We start from the raw sequence: 17,618 nt of genomic DNA on the forward strand, positions 1-17,618 counted from the left end.
TTTAAAAAATTACTTCCAGACCACCTATGGTTCAGAGAAGCATACTGGATATTTTCAAAATATTTGGAACTGAATTATAATTAAAATACCAGATATCAAATGATGAAGGATGAAGTGTTAAGCATATATACATATTATATATATACACATACATATACATATTTTTATATACATATATGATATTCATTTTATATATCTATATTATAAATGTATAACGATATATAATATATACTTTATTTATATATTATATATATGTAATAAATGAGCTTGGCATCTAACTTAAGAAGTTTGGAACAGAACCAACAGAATAAACCCACAGGAGTTAGAAAAGGCAGAGACAATAAAGTTGAAAGCAGAAATTAAAGAAATAGAAAACAAAAGTTATCACAGGGAGAATCAGAAAGGCAGAAGTTGATTCTTTTAGAAACACTAATAAAGTTGACAGAAGTCCTTCAAAATTGATCAAAGACAAAGGGGAAGAAAGGTGCCACAAATTGATAATGTTAGAAACCAAAAGAGACATCACTACAGATGCTAGGGATGTTTATTCGCTGTGTTACTGCTATTGGAGAAGAATGTGGTCACCACTAGGAAGGGAAGTGATGGGAGTCAGGAGGGAACAGAATGTCTCTTCACTGTAAACTCTTTTGTACTGTTTAAGTGATTGCAACCCGTGTGCATTGCCCATTACAAAGTAGAATTAATAAAAGATTTGCCTAAACGTAGATTTTCTAAAAAGCATTTGCATAGTTATTTTCCCTTTACAAGGATTTGAACGTGGAGTGTTACTAACTATCCTCACAATGACCATGTGACATATATTTCATGATTTTCATTTTGTGGTTGACAAAATGAAGGTTTAGAGAAAGCAATGCACATGGCTAGAAGTAGAGAATAAGGATCGCTTTTTACTACTTTTCTTAACGTTTAATTGTAAAAATTTTAAACTTCTGAAAAAATTGAAAATAGGGAATTCAATGTGCATACCACCTAGAGTCTAAAATTAATGTTTGATCATATTTTCTTTATCACATAACTAGAGGATAAAAATTTGAATTTATATTGTATGAGCTATAAATTCCATGTTCTTTCTACCACATCCAGAGAAAAAGATTTACTGTTACTAAAGCATTTGTGTGTGGCACAAAGTCAAATAGCCGTTTCCAGATGGTGCTTTCAGATATATACAAAGCACTGTTGGCATCTTTGCAATAAGCATATAGCTTCCTAAAGTGACTATCTATAAACCATAGTCCTTTCATTATTTTTGTTCTGCATGTTGATCATACATAATGTTTATGTTTCTCCTTCCTTTCCTTGGCCAATCCTTGACCCTTCTGGCCAGCTTCATCCTCTTCTCTGACTCCCACCTATTCTGCATCTTTCTGAAAGAATTAAGAAAATCCCCTCTGCTCACAGCATTCTGCAAACCCAAGTTGGGCCAACAAGAAAGAATGGCAATATTAAAATGCCTTTGCAGGTTACGATTTAATCTCCCTCAGGATTCAGCCATCATTACATTCTTATGACATCATTTCTATATATTCTTGAAGCAAATGTAGACTACTTTTGCCCTGGGAGCCAGTGGATGCCCAGCTGGCTGGCAAAACATTATTTCTAGATGTGTCTGTGAGGTGTTTCAGGAAGAGATCTGAACTGATAGACTGAGTAAAGAAGATCACCCTCATCAATGTGGGTGGGTATCATCCAATCCATCAAAGGCTGGAATTGACAAAAAGGCGGAGTAAGGGTTAATTTGCTCTCTCCTTGAGCCTGGACGTCCATCTTCTCCTGCCCTGGAGCATCAGCACTGGTTCTCAGGCCTTCAGTCTTGGACCGGGACTTACATCATTGGCCCTTCTGTTCTCAGGCCCCTGGCTTGGACTGGAACTACACCATTGGCTTTCCTGGGTCTCTGGTTTGCAGATGGCAGACTGTGGGACTTCTCAGTCTCCATAACTGCGTGAGCCAATCCCTCCTAATAAATCTCTATCTATACATCTTTCTTTATCCTATTGGTTCTGGAAACCTGACTAACACAAATAACTGTGCTTCTTGGCCACTTTATTCCCCCCGCACCGCGTGGCCTGCGAGATCTTAGTTCCCGGACCAGGATTTGAACCCAGTCCCATGGCAGTGAAAGCATGGAGTCCTAACCACTGGACCGCCAGGGAATTCCCTTCGTTGGCCATATTTCCCAAACCTGTAAGTAGCGTGTTCTTTTTTAAGGTTCTCACATAGCTAATGTTTCATTAACATTAATCTCGTCATTCATAGAGCATGTATTGAACATCTGCTATGAGCTAGCCATTCCTGCAAGCATTAGGATCAATTTTGAACGAAAAATAAAAAACAGGGTTATTGCCCTCAGAACTAACTGTCATCTGCTTTTATAAGGTAGGTATTACTTCCCTTTTTCATGGCTCAGAGAAACCAAGAACTAGTCCAAGAGGACCCAACTAGGAGCAGTCACAGCGGAGAGGAAACGCAGAGCTGCCCATCTCTGAACCCAGAGGTTTCTCAACGACACACAAATGCCTTTTATACCATCCTGAACATGAATTTGGTGGCTCACGTTTAAAACAAACATCATTTGGAGCAGGACAAACTGGGGCTGCAGCCCTTCTTCGCAAAGCCCTTGAGCTAAGTGAGAATGTTCTTCCCCCACGTTTAAAAGATTGTAAAACAGCAAAAGCACCAACAATAAGAGCAAAGAAGAGTATGCAATAGAGATCTATGTGGCCCCAAAGAACACGAAATATTTACTATCTGGACTTTTACAGGGAAAGTGGGCCCATCCCTGACCTGGAGTATATGGAGCAATCCATTCGTCTACAGTATTTTGTTTCTGCTTTTTTTTTTTTTTTTTTTAATAGCTTGGCTTGTGTACTTCAGAAATAGCCACTTTCATCAATTATTTCACCCACTGTTTCATGAGTAAATAAATGCCCTCTCACAGCATTCCTTGGGAAGATGGCTTCACACATGGTTATAATTCCTGATGAGAAGACAAGCCGATCGGAGGTAAAGTGGGCAAAGAGGGAAACCATGCTGCTTGTTTAAAGCAGCCCCATGGCCCGCTAATGGAATTTCTCTTTCCCAAGTTACTGAAATCTGTGTGGGAAGTAGAGGGGCAGTTTGATGGGATCAGCACTTCCAGAGTCATCGACAGCAACGAAATTGGAAAAATGCACCAAACCCTGGGTTTCAGCGGGCTGTGGACTTAATATAGATTGAGTCAGGAAGAAAAATATTGCACAGTGTGCAGTTTGCACGTCTCATCATCTCATTAAAGACTTGGCTATGGGTAACACAATGGGCCTTTTTCCTCCCCAGCTCCCAGTCGAGGGAATCAGGCATGCAAGGAGTAATAATATATCATTTCACGGCACTTTGAAGGAACTGCCGTAATTCAGCGTGAAAACCCGCTTTGATCCTTATTTACAAAAATAAAGCCTACCCATGCCTACAAGCACATGGCTTTCCTATCGCTTGCCACTCCCGTCTCTGCCTTCTCAGGGATGACCCACAAAGAGCAGCTTCATAGCCTCTCCCGGCCGGCCAGCCGCCCGATTATTTAATTACAGTTTTCTAGCTTCAGCACTTTGCCCTTACCAGGGAATGTAAGTGAAATGTGTCAGAAATAAAGAAATAAATTACAAGCTAAATCAATAGGAAAGAACCATGCAAACTGGCATCACAGTGGATATCTGTTTATCCAAAGGTTTTCAAAGGCATTTAGACCTTCAAGGAAGAAAAAAAAAAAAAGAAGACAAAAACAGGGTTAAGTTGGAGAGGGGCTGGAAACACGAGGGAGATGTCTGTCTGCAGACAGCCCCAGACTGTATCTGTCTGGGCTTCCTGCAGAGCCCCTGAGGTTAGCCTTCATGTTACTCACCAACGCAGGTGCCAACACGCGGTTTCCTAAGTGGAAAATTTAAAAGTAATTTTTCACCTTGAGAGAGAGGTTTCCTTCTGTTTAACGCTTACTCAGGCAAGACAGCAAATCTCAAAAACAAATTGGAGGCATTTCTGCCAAAACTCCACTCGGACAGAAAAAAAGATGGAGAGATCACCTCTCCCTCTTGGCTGGAGCTGGAGAGACGGCCAGGGTGAAGTTTTGAAAGCCAAGCCTCTTTTTCTTATTCTTTTTTTTTATTAAGTTTTTTTTTTTCTTTTTTTGGCTGCGTTGGGTCTTCGTTGCTGCGCACGGGCTTTCTCTAGTTGCGGCAAGCGGGGGCTACTCTTCATTGCGGCGCGCGAGGGCTTCTCATTGTGGTGGCTTCTCTTGTTGCAGAGCACGGGCTCTAGGTACGCGGGCTCAGTAGTTGTGGCACACGGGCTCTAGAGTGCAGGCTCAGTAGTTGTGGCACGCGGGCTCTAGAATGCAGGCTCAGTAGTTGTGGTGCTCAGGCTTAGTTGCTCTGTGGCATGTGGGATCTTCCCGGACCAGGGCTCAAACCCGTGTCCCCTGCATTGGCAGGTGGATTCTTAACCACTGAGCCACGAGGGAAGTCCCCAAACCTCTTTTTCTATGCTTTTCTCAGACAGTAACAGCAGCCTCTCCTAATGTCCTTAAGGCATTTTGAATATCATTTTTATAGACTAAGCAGAACTCAAATGTGGAGGGTGTGTCCTCCCCATGTGTGGGCTTTTTGCCCCCCACAGCACCAAGCAATCCTTCAACACCAGCTGGGTGTCCTACAGTTAACTCAATGCTGTTGCTATCTACCCAGAGACAGCAACAGATTCCACAAGTTGAGGGATACCATCGGATTACACAGTCCGAAAAGACTGCCCACTCCCCTCAGACACCAATCACAAGTCCGGTTTGTCACCTATACATCTGACCCACTGGCTGTAGGTGGGAGGTTCCAACTATCCCCTCCTTGGGTTTGATTAATTTGCGAAAGCAGCTCATAGAATGCAGAAAAACATTTTACTTACTGGCTACAAAAGTGTATATAACTCAGGGAACAGCCAGATGGAAGAGAGGCCTAGCGCAAGGTATAAAGAAAAAGAGGGTACCGTTCCCCCCAAACATCCACGTGTTCACCAATCTGGAAGCTCTCCAAACCCCATCCTTTTGAATTTTTTGTGGAGGCTTTATTGTATCAGCACAACTGATTGAATCATTGACCACTGGTGATCAATTCAACCTCTAGCCCCTCTCTCCTCTCTGGAGGTCAGGGCAGGTGGGACTGAAAGTTCCAACCCTCTAATCACATGGTTGGCTCCCCTGGCCACCAGCCCCCACCCTTCGGTACATTCCAAATATCACCTCATTAACATAAACTCAGGTGTGGTTGAAAGGGGTTTGTTATGAACTCTTATCTCTCAGGAAATTCCAAGGGTTTTAGGAGCTCTGTGCCAGAAACAGGATGAAGACCAATATATGTTTCTATTATAAATCCCAGTATCACAGCTTGCATGTGTGAGCACGTTTCCCACACATTTAAGTTCTACTTAGGAGAAATGAGAGATTGGGGATGCCAACACTGGATCTCCCCAATAAAGACAGCGTATTGGTGAAGATATGATTATCTCCAAGAGTTTAAAAAAAAAAGCACCTCAATTTAGCTAGGAGCAGTAAACAGCAACTGGGGAGCTTGGTTGGAATTCCAGGGGTGTGGTTAACATTATGGAGTTTAGGGATTCAATTTCATCAATTTCTTTCTCCCCTTCTCTCTCTTCCCCCATATTCTCTAGTACTTTCTCTCCTCTTCCCAGTTGGGTATCTCTCTCTGTCTTGATATTCCTCTTTTGTCTTTTAAGAGGGCTTCTACCAAGAGCTGAAGTCAGAGGCACAGAGCCCCAAGCTTACATTATCAGGACATAGGAGTCCCAAAGAAGAGAAAGAACTTTTTTCTCCTAATAGCAGAAGATAAACTCCCAGGGATGCTTGGTGATTCACCCTGCTTGGTTTAATAGCCTCCCCTTTGAACATCCATTGTGGTGCAGGGGATGAATACTCACCTATATGGTAGAATCATAATGTCCACATCATAGGGCAGTTGTGGCAGTTGTGATGATTGAATGAGATCAAAGCTATAAAAAACAAAGTATAACCTACAGTGAGCCAATCCAAGTCTTACAGACATTACATTAATTTTGGGCCCTCTTTTTTCCCCTCTAATTAGAGTGACCATCTGTCCTGGCTTGCCTGTGACTCAGTGATTCCCTGGGACATGGACATTTAATGATAAATTTGCCCAATTTGGCCAGGACTAAAGGTTATCCCCGAATGTGGGACTCAACAGTACTAAAACTGGGACAGTCCTTCCATTAGTGGCAACCCTTCTACTAATTTCTATCTCCTGGAATTTTCCCCTTTGCTCTGGGTCATTTAATGGTATCACAAAGGAAAAAAATAAACAAACATAAAAACAAAAAAAAACCCCACTTTATCCTTTTTTCTTGGTATGAGAACAATGGTAAAATACTACTTATAAGAGCCAAGCTTCAAAAAAAGCCCCATTTATAAAATTATTAAACCCCTAGGGGATCTTTTCTATACACACCTTTAAAGAACACATAGGAATTGTGTACACACATGCCTTTTTCCTAAAGTGATATATCAATAATCCATTACATAGATCAATACCATGGTGGTCATAATAGCTGCATTTTTAGGAGTTTTTAAAAATAAAATATAAACATTTACCAAAATTTTTAGAATGTAAGTTTTGGGATATAATTTAGAATGGAAATTTTAAAATACATTTTAGGCTTCCTATGTTCAAGGACCTTAATATTTTCATGGAACTCGAATTCAAAATTAAAATGTAAACAACATTTAATGTTGTTGTATCTATTGTTTAAAAAATATCACCTGCTAGGAATGGCATATAAAACTGTTAATGATGCTAAAGAAAAAGGGATGGGGTAAGAGAGAAAGAAGGAAGACAGTGAGAGGAAAAAGAGAAGAGAGCAGAAGAATGGGAGAGAGAGAAATAAAACCCCTTGGCTTCTCTTTTTAAACAAAATTCCAGGGAACACCTTCTTGCATTAAGATTTTTTTAAAAAATTAGATTCTTCTTACAGAAGTTGTAATTTAAATTTCTTGATGAGATCTGGGGGATGCCTTTATCCTTTCAATGGAAACATCATTTATTTGGAGGAGGAGTGTAGTGAAAATTCTATTTAGAAAAAGATATTTTAAGAAGTCAAATTTCTCAGATGTTCATTTTATCTAAATATTGGAAACTGCCTAAATGTATAAAAGAAGGTAAAATTATATTCAATATTCCCAATTCATAACTCTTAAGAGCTTTTAATAACACTTATGAAAAAATTGAGGAACCATATCCCTGACTTTATTTCTGGAATGCTGCTGCAATGCTCTGAGGGAGAGCAACCATATTGTGACCATGAGGATGATAGCCACATTTTAAGGCTGCATAAAAAATAAAGTAACCTTGTTCTGGATGACACTGAGGAACTAATATATACACATACACACGTATATATATATATATGATAAGTATATTATATACACATAATATAATATGTATATTATATATATCACAAATATGAAAAAAAATATATCACTATATATCTATATCTGTATCACAACTATGGCAAACAATAGATTACACAGGTCTGGGGACCTAGACAGAAGAATAATATGAGTTGAGCCCTAGTTTTCTCCGTTCTCCATAGAAGGAATATATAGGGTATGGTGTGTCTGTGTGGGAGACAGAACCCAGAAAGACTCCAGTGGCCTCAATGATTTGAGAAGATGGAGATAACAAATATTTAAGGAAGCTGATGAGCCTAAATATGTGAGAAAACAGTTTTGGAAAGAAGGGAGTTATGTTGTCGGTCAAAGGTTGCAAAGTTTTAGTTCTGTAGGATGAGTAAATTCTAGAGATGTAATGCACAGCACAGTGACTATAGTTAATAATATTGTACTGGACACACAAAACTTGCTAAGAGAGTAGATATTAAGTGTTCTCACTACACCACCACATACACACAGAAAGGTAACCACGTGAGGTTATGGACATGTTAATGAGCTTGACTGATAATAATGCTAATAATCATTGCACAATGTATGTGTTATCAAAACATCATATTGTGTACCTTAAATATATAATGTTTCTAAAAGTAATAAAACATAAGTATATTTCGATATGAGAGTAGAAGTCTATTCTAAAACTGATTTTTTTTCCAAATTAAGTTGCTAGAAGTATGTAGTAAAATCTTTTCATCCTCTTAAAAAATAAGAAGAAGAAGAAGGGAAAGAGGAAGTGATTTATGCTGAAAAATAATGCCTCATATCTACGTAGGGGTCCCTTTGAGTCTTTGCTTAGCATGAGGCCACATATGCACAAAGGGACATCACAAAAGACTGGTCAAAGAACAAGGAAATTGTAAGCAGAAAAAATACCCGAGATCACAGAGTGTGGGTAGATGTTCAAGTTTTATTCAGAAAAAATGGAAGATCCTTGGTGAGTATTTGGGGCATTCAGTGAAGACCCAGAAAGATCATGACAGGAATAAAGCTGAGTTAACTTATGGTTTTCCAACACTTGTCCCAGAAAAGTTGGACCATAAAACAGGTCTCAAAAAATTTAAAGGGATTTGAATCTATAGGTTCAACAATTTCGTAACTCCAGCCCTGGTGGGATTTTTTTCATAGAAATTGATTAGATTTTGATTCTAAAATGTATGTGGAAATTCAAAGAAACTAGAATAACCTAAATAATTTAGAAAATGAAGACCAGAGCTGGATGACTTATACTATTTAGAGTTATTATTAAGCTACAATAATCAAGGCATCGAATAGAAGTAAAAATAGAATAGAAATTGGCATAAAGGTGAGTATATAGGTCAATGGAACCAAATAGGGCATCCATAAATATACTGCATATCAACTGATTTTCAACAACTGTGCTGAGGTAATTTAGTGTGGGAAAGGACAATAGTTTCAATAAATGTTACTGGAACAACTGGATATTTATATGAAACGAGATCAACTTCACCCTATATAAAAATTAACTAAAAGTGGATCATACATTAGAACCTAAAAGCTAACATTATAAAGTTTCTAAAAGAATAATAGGATCATTTTTCATGGTCTTGGGTTGACAAGATTTCTTAGGAAACAAAAAGCATGAACCATAAATGAAAAACAATGATATATTGGACTTCAGAAAAATTAAATTCTTCTGCTCTTTAATAGATACTTCTAAGAGAATGAAAGGCAAGTTACAAACTAAGGGAATAAATGTGAAGTATATATGAATATATACACTTGTCATATTGACAAATATTGAAAATATTTGAATATATATATCTTTGTTACATATATATGAATATAGATAGATATGTCTTACTTACCAATAAAAAGATTAGTAACCCAATAAAACAGAGGTAAAATTTTTGAACAGACACTTCATGAAAGAAGATCTAAAAACGACCAATAAGCACAAGAAAAATGGTCATCATTATTATGAGTTGCCAGGAAAATGAAAAATTAAACCGCAATAAGATGTCATTCCATATCAATAAGAATAGCTAAAATTAAAAAAAAAAAAACTGACACCACCAATTGTTGGCAAGGATACGGAGCAACTGGGAGTCCCAGGGAATATAAAATAGTATAACACTTGGAAAAGGTTGTTGAGGTTTCTTATGAAATGAAATGTAAACTTATTTTATGACCTAATAATTCCCCTCTTAGAAATTCATCCAAAGAAATGAAAATATATGTCCATACAAAGACTTGTGTGTGAACATTCATGGCACCTTTATGCATAACACCCTCATACCGGAAATAGCCTGATGGTCCATCGATAGATGAATGGATAAGCAAATAGCGGTATGTCCACACAATGGAATACTATACAGTATAAAAATGGAATGAGCTACAGACAAACGCAGAAATATTAAAACATTATGCTGACACAGAAGATTAAAAACTAAATTAATGTGTTTTTATGAAACTCTAAAAAAGACAAACATAATCCCTACTGACAAAAAGCAGACAGCTAATAGCCAGGGTGGGGCTGCAGGAATTACTGACAAGAGTCACAACTGGAATTTCTGTGACGAAGAAAATGTCTAGATATTGATTGTGGTGGTGGTTAGATGCGTGAACATATTTGTCAAAACTCATGAAACGTACGCTTAAGATGGGCGCATTTTATGTATATAAACCCCACCTCAAAGTTGACTTAAAATGATATGGAGAAACGATCCAGCTGCAAGCAAGTAAATCGGAATGTGAAACAATGTAAAATTTGATCTCACCATTTAGAGTAAACACACCTACACCTATATACACAGAGGTAATACTGAAAGGAGGAAAAAAGAAAGGGACTTCCCTGGTGGTCCAGTGGTTAAGACTCTGTACTTCCACTGCAGAGGGCACAGGTTTGATCCCTGGTCATGGAACTAAGATCCCAAATGCCTCACAGTACAGCCCAAAAAAAAATGCGAAAAGACTGAAAGGAAAGAATCTAGAACAAAATATTTAAAATTATTTTGCACCAGTGGCAGGATTTGGACAATTTAAAAATGTCCTCAAAAAAAAATAAAAAAATAAAAATGTCCCCATTTTTATATTTTTTACAATAACTGGTGTTGGTTTCATAATTTGGAATAATAATAAAATTATTTTCCTAAACATTTGCATGTGATAGCATCTCATGGTTGGTACCTTCTTTTATAACCTTCCTGGTTATACCCAGTTCAGGACTTGGATGACTGTAGTCACTGAGTAGACTTACCAATGTTAAAAGCCCCTCCTATTTCTGTTGTTTCTGGTGATGTTTTCTCCTCTGGCTCAGGAATGGATAGTTTCCAGTATTACCATCCCAGAACACAGGCTTTCACTGGAGAGTGCATCAGTGTCACCAGGAGGACTTGTGAAAACACAGATTGTTGGGACGTTCCCCAGAGTTTTTGAATCAGTAGGTGCACTGCAAGGAAAGTCAGGGTGTAGAAGATTAACAGATGAAGCACATGAAAAGAAGAGACAGTATTGAGTTCCTTCTGTGTCTCAAGTCATGAGCTAGGGCTTTGCATAAGTTTTCTCCACTTCATCCAGAAATACAGTTTTAATTCAAGAAGTATTACATCCCGGGCTTCCCTGGTGGTGCAGTGGTTGAGAGTCCGCCTGCCAATGCAGGGGACATGGGTTCGTGCCCGGGTCCGGGAAGATGTCGCGGAGCGGCTGGGCCCGTGAGCCATGGCCGCTGAGCCTGCGCGTCCGGAGGCTGTGCTCCTCAACGGGAGAGACCACAACAGTGAGAGGCCCGCGTACCGCAAAAAAAAAAAAAAAAAGAAAAGAAAAAAAAGAAGTATTACATCCCTATCATTATCTTCAACAATAGAAAGAAAAACAACACAAAATACAAGTACACATACCTATGTAGCACTATGCTTGAAAAAGCAGAATTAATTCATCATCTGTAGGAACTACATAAGCAATTTACCATAACTGAGTAAACAATTGGCTTTTTTTTTGAGGAATGTTCTGAGTTCATTATCTTTTTAGCATTTATTATTCTCATTATACAGGAATCACTTCATCAGTAGCATTTTAGGCTAAGCTTTAAATACTGGAATAGTAAGTATAACTCCATTATCTCCTATTTCCTAATAACGTGTTTCCATCTTGAGTTCTCCCATCCCCAACACACACTTGGCACTGACTTAGAGTAACAGTAGATAATATGCATTAAGTGCTCGCTATGCCCAGACAACTGTTCTAAACATTTCACATATATTGATCCATTTAATCTTGATAAGCACATTATAGGGGAGGTACAATTAGACCATCATTATCTCCATTTTCCATTTTGTTTTTTGACTTCTAGCTCAGTTTGCTGAGCCAACAGCTTACCTAATTGCCTGGCCTTGGATTCAATATGTTGACCTCAAAGCTCATTCTCTTTCCATTTTACCATTTCACCCCCTGAAAACAGCCATGGTAGGATAATTTACAGTTGCGGGAATTCATACTTACTGGGAAATTTTGGGCTTAGATGAGGACCTTTCAAGAGTAATTTTAAAAAGCGTAATACTCCATCTCTGACTCCCTTGAAATATTCAGAGAACATTGAAGACTGAGTTTCCTAACTTATATTGGATAGAGAGATGGACATGATTTTATTTAAACATTAAAGGACAGAAAGATGAGATCCCCACATAAATGGGAGAGTTGGGGGCCTGTCACTCCTATCACCAGGATAAGTGAAGGCATCTGGCACCTACATTTCTAACATGGTCACCTGATTTCAGAAATGCTGCCCTAGGTTTCAGAATTCAACACTTTGGTTTGGAATCAACTTGAATTAAAATTTTTACATAATATTTTCAGCTTTATTGAGGTATGATTGACAAATTAAAATTATATTTATTTAAGGTATACAACACGACAATGTGACATAAGTATGCATCATAAAACGATGGCCACAGTCAAGCTAACTAACCTGTCCATCACAAAGTTATCATTTTGTGTGTGTTTGTCGGGGGGTGGGAGTGAGAACTCTTGAGATCTACTCTCAGCAAATTTCAAGTCTATAATACATTATTATTAACTATGATTACCACGCTGTACATTAGGCCCCCAGGACTTATTCATCTTATAAATGTATCCTTTGACCAACATCTCCCCATTTTCCCCAACCCCCCAGTGCCTGGCAACCACCATTCTACTATTAATCAATTTCCCTCTCTCTCTTTTTTTTTTCTTGCAATCTCCTTGGCTTGGGTGATTTTTTGCTTGGGTTAAGTATAAGGTGTAATTTTCGGTAAAACTTCCCCACCTTTTGTTATTTATATGGATTTCTCTGGTCCCCACTTAAGGAGAGGGAGAGAAGTGTAAAGATTAGATACAGATACAGATATAGATATAGAGATATTGACATATTGCTATATATTGATGTAAAACACTTGTCAGAAGAAAATGCAAGGTGATTATGGGTACATATAAAGAGGACAACACCCTGTGACTGAGTCCTTAGAGAATGATTTCTCCAGTGGAGAAAATGTGAAATGAGTCACAAAGCATGAGAATGAATCAGAAGAGGAGGAAAAAGGAACACGATGCATGGAGACCCCCAGAGACACAAGGCCACAGAAACAGGAAGCCGCAGCGCATTTGGGGACTAGAAATTCCATCATCCTGTCTGGGGGTAAAATTTGTGGAAAGAGGTGAGGCTGGAGAGGGGGTGAGAGCCAGCTCTTGAAAAGCCTTGTGCCCCTTCATCCTGAATCCTCAGCTACAGGACAGGAATGAGGGCAGTGTTCTCTAAGCCAGCCCCTTCCTGACCATCTCTGGGGAGGTGTCTCTAACATAGCAGGTTTGTGTATGCAGTCAGTATTTGAAAAGCTTTTCCTTCGTGTTTCTTGATAAAGAAGGTTTTGCAACATCACTCACTCCATTAAAATGCTTTCCTAGCTTCAGGGGACTGAAAGCATTTTTATTATGTCTCAACATTATTCATCCTTCCTGTACACAACAGTGAAGAGCAGAAATCCAAAGAGAAAAATCCTTCTAATGTCTTAACACTGCACCATGGTCCATTTATCTGCTATTGCAGAGGTAGAGAGAAGACAAACAATGTGGGCGAGGGCAGGTGCTTGCCCCCTACCTTCCCAGGATATATGGACAGGTGGGGACGAACTCTCAGGACATTCACAACTCAAAATTGAGCCTTCCTTCTCACCCATGTCCTGACACCTCATTTCAACAGGACGCTTTTCAGTCCTGTTTTCCTCTAAGAAGCCCCATCCGTTCCAGTTACACTGTCTGCAAGCTCACCCAAGGACAGTCTTTTATCAGAAAGAAAATCATCTCACAGGGTTAGCAATTAAATTGTGTCAGTGGACACGAATTCATTTGTAGGAAATGTATTAATTCTTGTTATTGAATAACAGAAACGAATTTTTATCAAAAGTCTCCAAATGGCCTGATGACAGAAACTGAAGATGAATCAATTTAAGGTAATGCAAGTTAAATCAGTGTTTTTCAGACAACTCAGTGGTTCCTCCTATGTATTTTCAGAAGGGTTACATATATATTGCAGAGGAGATTTTTAACATCACTCGGGTGGAGGAGACTGTGGTTGCTTCTTCATCATTGTCTACCGGCACTGGAATCTACTGCAATGGACTTTACCATGACCAGGGCCAGCTGTATGCATCTATCTCAGTTGCAAATGGCTAAGCAGTTTATATTTTCCATCTGGTCCCCTGGTTCCAGGTCACTTTGTGTCTTGTCTGTCCCAAAGTCAAAATAAGACAGAACTGAGTCCTAAATTTGACTCCGCACCTCACTAACTGACTCATTTCTTCTCTTTGACCCATTTCCTCTAAAGTGAATTATTGATAATAATAACAGTGCTTTAGTAAAATAATGTATACAGAATGAAGTTTTATATTCATTGTATATACAATGAAAAATACTGTACATAAAATATTTCACATAGTACCTGGCACATAGTAAGAGCTCAGTGATAATACTTGTTATTATTTGCTACATTACAATGGCCTATGTCTGACCCACTTCATTGAGGTGTAACTCCTCTCTATAGTGACCTGGAAATGTAATAGGGTGAGAATCTAGTGTATTGTGTGACATTTTCCCAACATAAGTAGAAAAACGGCCTGCTTCTAAGGAAGGGCCTTTACTTACAGAACCACTTTAAAATATTGTGCCGGACACCGCAAGCAATTCTAACACGTGAAATCTGCGACGTCGAGAAAAACTTGGCAGGGCTATTTCTCTGGGGGCTCTAGAGGATTCAAACAGGAGCCTTGACCTGACACAGCAATGGCATGATTTTTCTCAAGCATGAAGCCTGACTGCACACTTCATATAAGAGCTGGAGGCCATGGCCCCGGGAAATTGGAAGCTGGAAAATAAGCATTCGAAAGGTGAAAATGTTTCATCTAGTTATTAGAGGAGGAGAATCATACGTTTGCCAAGAGTAGGGCCTTCAACATCCATGTGGATACGCTTAGCGCATCCACCAAGGTGCCCTTGGCGCATTGGTCCAATTGTATCACCCAACAGGAATGGAGATGAGGATAGGAGGTCTCCATCATAAAGATCTGTTGATTCTGAAAGGGGTTTGAGTGGGGTTTAGGGGATGGTAGTTTTTCTCCTGATTATTAAGAAAAAAGGTATACTCAGATGAAAACAAGGAAACCGTAGAGAGATGTAAATAAGAAAATAATTTTCCACCATCCTACCAAGAAAGTCACTGATAGCATCCTGTCGGGAGCACGCCCTCTCTCTCCTTCCATTTATACCTTTTAAACAACATTATTGAGGTATACTTATACATCGTAAATATCCCCTTTGTAGTTGTGCAGTTCAATGATTGTCAGTAAATTTATTGAGTTGTGGGACCATCACCATAAACCAGTTTCAGAGCATTTTCATCACCCGATAAGATCCTTCATGCTCTTTTATAATTAATCTCCGTTTCCTTCCCAACCTCAGGTAACAGCTGATTTCTTTTCTCTATATATAGATATGTCTTCCATAAAGAATTTCATATACTTGGAATCATACAATATGTGGACTTTTGTGTCTGGCTTCTCTCGTTTTGCAAAATGTTACTAAGGGCCATCCACGTTGTAGCAGGTATCAGTACCTCATCCCTTTTTAAGGCTGAATAATAGTCCATTGTATGGAGAGACCACATTTTGTCTCTCAATTCACCCAATGATGGACATTCAAACTGTTTCCAGTTTGGTGTTATTATACACTATGCTCCTAAGAACATTTGTGTGTTAGTTACATGCTTTCATTTCTCTGGGCATGGAATTTCTGAGTCATCTGATAAATTTACCCTTAACTTTTCAAGAAATGGCCAAACTGTTTTGCAAAGGAGCTGTATCACTTTGCATCCCCACCAGCAACATATAAGGGTCCCCATGTCTCCACCTCCACAAACTCATCATCGTCTGCTTTTGAATGGTCACCTTTCTAGTGGACGTGAAATCTGTTTGTATTTCTATGTGACTTTATTTAATCCAAGGAATCATTAAGATGGAAGCTCCAGAAATCCTTACCCACCTTATCACATAAGTAAACAAAGTCATGCTTTTCTGCTGATCAACAGAGTTTACTTTCTTTTTGCTCAATTATTTTTCCCCTTGTCTGCATGAACATGCTCATGTGTGTGAATGCATATTGCATGTGTCATAGTTTAAATTATTCTGAATAAACCTGGCATAGCAAATTGCTGGCAAAGGTGAGATATTCTCCCTTCTTCTGCCCACACAGACCTTGCTAATCATTTCTGCTGAGTGCACATAGGACCTCAGAATATTTTCCGATGCAGAATTCCAAACAGCTATTAGCAACCAGTTGGTGATGACACGAAGAATGAAACTGATTTACCACGCTTAATATGTAAACGTCTGTATATTGCTTTTTCATCAATTAAATTTATATCGTAAGTATGTACTAGGCATATTTCCTAAAATAATTTTCAACGTTTGTAATAGTCTACCATATGAACACTTGATAATTTATTTAACCTTTCGCCTATTTTGAATACATACTTTCCCCCTGGTTTATTTCTATCATAAATGATACTACAGTGAATATTCTGTACATTTGTATATCCTAAAAGCAGAATTATTGGATCAAAGAGTAAAAGGTTTTGGGGTCTCACAATGCATCACTAGTATTTTCAGAGGATACATTTCATTTGCCCCCCATTTTTCTGATGGATGGAGGTTCAGGCTGGTAGTGGCTCAGATTTTTCCTGAGATGCCAAACAGGCTGTAGCATCTTAAGTTTCTATTTAACCCTTGGAATTTATGTGACCACCCCCCCACCCCAGAAGTTCTTGCTTGGTTTATCACGTAGATAAAATTTTTGTTTGTTTTCCTCTTCAAAATGTAAGAATATTACTCCTTCTTTGTTTCCTTTTCCCTTGTTAAGTTCCTTGCTCTAGAAATAGCCTTCAAAACCTGGTCCAAGAGCTCAAAACCCAGGATTTGTTGAGAGTACTCTTAGGAAAATGTAGCCAGGGAACTAGGTACAGTGGATAAGCCAGCTTCTTACATGGGAAAGAGGGACCGGGCTTGGTCCAGCATCCTGCCTCCGCCACAGGATTCCAGCTTGGAAGCAAGTTGAAAAGCTGTTAAGAGAAGCTGATGCACCCGATTGAGGGCATGACCATCCTGGGAGGGCCAGGTGGCCCTCTCACACCATACACTACGCTCTGGTTTCACTTCCGGTTTCCAGGAATTATGGTCAATTCTGAGTCACATCCCAATAGCTCTGAGTCCATCCCATTAGGGACTGTGTATGTCACACTCTCCCTGGGAGGTGAACAAGGTGGTCACACACCATACCCAGAGGCAATGTGGTGGGCAATGTGTTTCCATCAGATTTTTTTCCCCTAAAATCCTTCTCTCTTATCGTTGAGTAATAATAGATTACTAGTTCTCCACACCTTAGCTTTTCTTAAAGAGTTCAGGCAGACTGATAGGGCAAATGTCAATTATAAGTATTTCCATCATTATTCTCGACTCTTGGAGGCATTATGATGGCAAACTTTCTTCAGCCATGATTTGGGGCTTATATAGTCCATTGAGGTTATACCAGCAAGCGTCAAGAGGGTAGGGTGCTGTGCTGT

Source organism: Lagenorhynchus albirostris, chromosome 15 (genome assembly GCF_949774975.1).
Source record: "Lagenorhynchus albirostris chromosome 15, mLagAlb1.1, whole genome shotgun sequence".
NCBI lineage: Eukaryota > Metazoa > Chordata > Mammalia > Artiodactyla > Delphinidae > Lagenorhynchus > Lagenorhynchus albirostris.